The sequence below is a fragment of the Ranitomeya imitator genome, chromosome 1, assembly GCF_032444005.1.
Source record: "Ranitomeya imitator isolate aRanImi1 chromosome 1, aRanImi1.pri, whole genome shotgun sequence".
In the NCBI taxonomy this organism is placed as follows: domain Eukaryota; kingdom Metazoa; phylum Chordata; class Amphibia; order Anura; family Dendrobatidae; genus Ranitomeya; species Ranitomeya imitator.
In genome coordinates, this window is record NC_091282.1 from 1,129,999,548 (window position 1) to 1,130,005,713 (window position 6,166).

Sequence of the window (6,166 nt, forward strand, 5' to 3'; positions counted from 1 at the left end):
AGTGTGCTGCCTTATTTACTTAATTAATTACTTACCTAAAAATAAGAGGAAAGGTTCCACACATTAGATGTGAGAAGGTGTTTAATACATTACTTGGAATCCTCCCGACAGTATAGGAAGGAAGGGTCTCTCTTTATCTGTTTTCAGGGACCTAGGAAAGGATTCAAAGCCTCCAAAAGCACTATAGCTCGCTGGGTAACAGATGCGATAGCCTTGGCATACTCATCCACGGGAAACAGTTCCTGAGGGGCTCAAGGCGCACTCTACAAGAGCTATGGCGACCTCCTGGGCCGAAAGGTCGGAGGTACCAACAGACAAAATCTGTAAGTCGGCCACCTGGTCATCACCTTCAACCTTCTTTAGGCACTACTGCTTAGACCTGGCCTCTTCATCTGACTTAACCTTCGGAAGAAGGGTTTTGCAGGCTGTGGTCCCTCCCTAAAGCAATAATCTCTGTAATTCTCTCTGGTAGTGCTGTCATGAGCGACTGAATAGAGTAGTTACTTACCGATAACAGTATTTCTCAGAGCCCATGACAGCACCTGCTTATTCCCCCCCCCGTCACGTGTGCGGTGAGCACCTTATTATACGAAATGTGTTTCTAATTTAGACACGGTGTAATCCTGATAAATATTTTGTTAAAATTGTATATTTTCCTGTTGTCACTATCCTGGAGGACATCTGATGCTCTGTAAACCAAACTGACGCAGGAGAGAGGTACCGCCCTTTTTATCCTGTAGGTTTCCTGTCCCTGAAGGGCGGATTCCCTCTCTGGTAGTTATGTCATGGGCTCTGAGAAATACCGTTATCGGTAAGTAACTACTCTATTCTCAGCTTTCAGGATACATTGGGGGCTTATCTACAGCATTATAGAATGCTGTAGATAAGCCCCTGATGCCGGTGGGCTTGGATCGCCTTCGATTTTGGGGGTGACAGGTTCCCTTTAAAGACTCCATAATAACAGGGTCTGTACCACAGGACTGGCATATAGCAAATGTGCCAATTTCAAAAGGGGGCAAAACTGAACTTGAACATTTTAGGCCAGTAAGCTTAACCTACTGTGGGTAAAATCCTGGTGGGCATGCTAAGGGATGCTATGCTGGAGTATCTGAAGAGGAATCGCCTCATGATCAATATCAATATGGGTTTGCTAGGGACCGTTCCTGTCAGACTAATCTGATCAATTTCTATGAAGAGGTAAGTTTCGGACTGGACCAAGGGAACGTCCATAGTGTATATAGACTTTTCAAAAGCTTTTGATACAGTGCCACACAAGGTTGATACATAAAATGAGAATAATGGGGATAGTGGAAAATGTGTAAGTGGGTTAAGAGCTGGCTCAGGGATGGGAAACAAAGGGTTGTTGATGGCGCACACTCGACTGGGTCGCGGTTAGCAGTGGGGTACCACAGGGGTCCGTATTGGGCCCTCTTTTAACATTAATGACCTTGTAGTAAGCATACAGAGCAGAATTTCAATATTTGCAGATGACCCTAAACTCTGCAGGGTAATCAATACAGAGGAGGACAATTTTATATTACAGGATTTATGTAAACTAGAAGCTTGGGCTGATAAATGGCAAATGAGCTTTAATGGGGGTAAATGTAAGGTCATGCACTTGGGTAGAAGTAATATGTATAACTTTGCTTAACTCTAAAATTCTGGGCAAAACAGTCTATGAAAAAGACCTGGGGGTATGGGTTGATGAGAAACTCACATTTAGTGGCCAGTGTCGGGCAGCTGCTATAAAGCCAAATAAAATAATGGGATGCATTAAGAGGCATAGATGCTCATGAGAACATAAGTTTTCCCTTCCCCATGACGGCACCTATACATGAGAGATGGTCCCAGGAACAGGAAACCTGCAGAGGAGATAAAAGATGGGGGCGGCACCTCTGTTTGGTTTCCTGTGGGGAGCCTGCGATGATGGTGGGATCTCTCTTGGGCTGTGCCGGTCTGGAGAAAAGGTCTGCAGCTGGACTAGCTGGTCAGTGCGCAGGGGTAGCAATGTGTGGCATTACGGAGCGCATGGCTGTTGGATGGCGTCTGTCCCGCTGCAGGCTTCCCGGCATCTGCTCCTGGCCGGAGGCTGGGCCGGGGTAGGGGGCGTGCCCATCACTAAGCTGGCGCTGAGGTGAATGGGATGACTTCTGGTTCAGACCGGAAGTGATGTTGCACGCCGGGGGAGCGGTGTGCTGACACTCCCAGGGGGAGAATGTTCAGGGACGCTCACGCCGCTCTCACCCTATAATATTTAAAGAAGCGCAGCGCAAGTAACGGTGGCTTTAGCTTCTCTGACAATCCACAGTCTGGTCTGCCAATTGCCGGTTCCGGTGGACATCTTGCAGACTCCCATGGTACTGAGGTTCTGGTGGGTGAGTGCCTTTGTAAGGCGAAACACGTCAGTAACAGTGTCTTTCTGTATCATGTTATGCAGGGAAAGAAAGCTACGGCCAAACAGAAAAACAAAGTGAGAAGCGGATTTGCCAGCTATGTATAGATAAAACCGTGGCCGAGGAATACTCATCATTGCTCCAAAACATAAAATCTATCTTTAGAGATGAAGTTAAAATCACCGTAAAAGAGCAGATGAAACAACATGGGTTACATAGCTCTGAAAATCCACCCTCTAGACCTGCCCAAAACTGATGTGGAATCAAAAGGTGAACCGGGGGAATTACCACCTGGTGATGACTCAGATTTAGACTTCAGACGAAGAGTGTGGTCGGCCGTATGTATTATCTGAAGATGTGGGGGGAAAAAAAACTAGTTAGATCCACCTTGGGGGTCGAAACACCAAAATAACATAAAACAACCCAAGACTCTTGATTCCAACAAAGAGAAAAATGAAAGTGGCACTCACCCCGATGCTGCTGTCAAATGAAGTCCTTTATTCGAATATATACATGAACAAACGAGAGTTGAGAAGGCGGCTGGTAGTGAGCAGGGTGCGGGAGGGAGACAGGGGGACGTCCCCCTTTCTCCCTCCCGCACCCTGCTCACTACCAGCCGCCTTCTCAACTCTCGTTTGTTCATGTATATATTCGAATAAAGGACTTCATTTGACAGCAGCATCGGGGTGAGTGCCACTTTCATTTTTCTTTGTTGGAATCAAGACGATATTTCTCACAGTTGAGAACCACCCACTAAGCTGCGATCTTGGATTATATGCTGTAGCGATCCCATATTAAATCTTATAGCTTAAGAGGCTGAGAAGTGCCTTACGAGTGTCTAGTTGCCTTCCCACCTTCTCTTTTTGCAACCCAAGACTCTGTTTAGTAATCTAGAGGGGAAAAAAGTTTTTCCTTTCCACGAGCATGTATTAAATCTAATTGGGAAAACAAAATGTCAGGCCCTTAAGCGAAAATATCCATTTGTTGATGAAATTTGTGACAAATGGGGGGTTGCACCTAAACTTGACTCAGCAATTGCGAGTACCTCCAAAAGGCATAGCACTTCCCTTCGAGGACATGGGAGCGTTAAAAGATCCTCTTGACAAAAAGGCGGATGCCTTCTTAAAATCGGCATGGGAAGCATCGACTTGGGCATTTAAACCAGGGGTGGCCGGTACTTGTACAGCTCGGGCCATGATAAAATGGTTAGAGGAACTGAGCGACCAAATAAGAGACAAATGTCCAAGGGACAGACTCTTGGAAGTAATACCCTCATTACAAAATGCGGCAGGTTTCCTGGCGGATGCTGCCATTGACTCGGTACGGTTTTCTGCCTGTGCATGTGCTCTCTTACCATGGAGTCCTATTATGGACATTTCTGCTGAACACATAGGTGCTTTCTTTTAGGCCAGGCACACTGTTGCCTCTGTGTGTGTATATATATGTGTGTGTGTGTGTGTGTGTGTGTATGTATACATACATACATACATACATACATACATACATACATACATACATACATACATACGATCTTCCCCTCTCTTTTTTTTCTGGGGGGGGGGGGCAGGGGACTCTTGTGTGCTCCTCCATTGGTAGCAATACTTGGGGGGAAAGGGGGCTTTTTCTCAGCATGCTTCAGGCATTCATTTTTGCTCTCCTTACTAATTAATGATACTTGCTATTAAATTACATGTTTTTGTACTATTTATGGAATAAAGTTTGTTTAATGAAATGTTCATCGATGCTCTGTATTTTTCTCCATGAAACAAAAGTCAAACTGTGTGCAGTCCCTTGTGAAGGGCAGTAATTATTTGGGAAAGCACTAGATTAAATTCTAGAAAAAGCAGCAGATAAGAAAAAACACTTCCCTTCTTCCCGCTTCTCAAGACGCCGTTGTAATGATACCCGGTGTTCCTTTCCGGGTTCTAGAAAAGCAGGCCAGGGTCAGCTGGGGATAAGTCCACACGAGGGAAGCCCTGGAATGAGAGAGAGGATACCTCTTTAATAAACCCCCTCAAAAACCAGACCCCAAACGACGCCGACATCCGGGTGGGGGGAAGGCTTTGGTTATTTGTCCATCAGCGGGAAAAGTTAAGTCTCAAAATGGGTAATCGCCCTATTATCCGAAGGCCTACGGCTGAACTTCACCTCCCTCCTCATCGAGTAAAAATCACCCATGTTGCAAAAAGAATCCAGGTGACGCTAGAAAGGGAAATTCATCTCGTAGAAAAACAAGTCCTTATAAAAGTACCTGCACAAGATAGGAAAGGGTTTTACAGTACCGTTTCTCACACCAAAGTCGGATGGTTCACTAAGAACTATCTTCAACTTAAAATCCCTAAATCAATATATCAGAGTAGAAAAATTCAAAATGGAGACGTTTAAATCGGAAAATCGCCCTATGGCCACAAGTTCAGGACTCTTTAAATTTGTGGCTAAAATTAGAGAATTTAAAAAAGGGGGTGCCATGGTCGATCCCCCAATCCAGTGGTACTAACCACGGATGCGAGGCCTCTCGGCTGGGGGCCCACTTTAAAGATCAGATTCTGCAAGGCAGATGGGATCCTCAAATGGAGTCGGGATCCTCAAATGGAGTCGGCATCCTACAACCTAAAGGAACTAACAGCAGTAAGGCAAGCAGTTCTACAAATGGAAGGGACTATCAAAGGAAAATACCTAGTGGTCCTATCCGACAACAGCACAGCAGTCTCTTACATAAATCGACAAGGGGGGACAAGGTCGAGGTCTCTGTTAGAAGAAGCCAAAAGACCGTTTTCTTGGGCAGAAAAATCACCTCTTATCCTTGACAAGCACACACCTAAAAGGGACAAAACCTTGTTGCAGACTTCTTAAGCAGTCACGTGCTACACCAGAACGAATGGTCCCTAAATCAAGAAATATTTGGGGAAATGTGCGCCAGTTGGGGTATTCCACAGGTAGATCTCTTGGCCACAAAACAAAACCGGAAGGTAGAAAGATTCTATTCCCTGAACCCAGAAGGAGTGGATGTGCTGTTGCACCAATGGAAGTTCCAATCTGCCTACGCATTTCCCCCGATTCTGCTAATACCAACAGTGTTGAAAAAAATCCAAGAGGACCTGACACGAATAATACTGATCGCTCGAAGAGGGCATGGTTCACCTGGCTCAGACGTATGTCCATATCGGACCCATGGGTCCTTCCAGATGGTCCAAATCTACTACACCAGGGTCCAGTATACCATCCTCAAGTACACAGCCTACATCTCACTGCCTGGAACTTGAGAGGGGGCTTCTGCTAGCAAAGGGATTTTCAGCTCCGTTAATTGCTACTCTGCTATCCAGCAGGAAAAAAATTACATCCGATAAATATCAGAAAATCTGGGAAAAATTTCTAGAATTTTCAGGACGACGCCCGTCAAGTACCACTCAAAGTCCCAATAAGTAAAGTCTTGAAGTTCCTCAAAAAATGGTTGGAACGGGGTTTATCTACCAGCAACCTAAAGGTGCAAGTTTCGGCGCTTGGCGCCTTATTTGATCAAAAATTGGCTGATCACCCCTGGGTGTATAGGTTCATCCGAGCCTCCTTCACAGCCAGACCATTTAAACATCGGCCAAAGGTAGCTCCCTGGGATCTAAATTTAGTGCTCCAGGCCTTAACCTCTCCTCCTTTTTCAGCCTCTTAACTCCATCTCAGAAAAAATTCTAACCTTAAAAACGGTTCTCCTGGTTGCCCTTACGTCGGCTCGACGCATTAGTGAGATTCAAGCTATCTCTATTGATCCTCCATACACT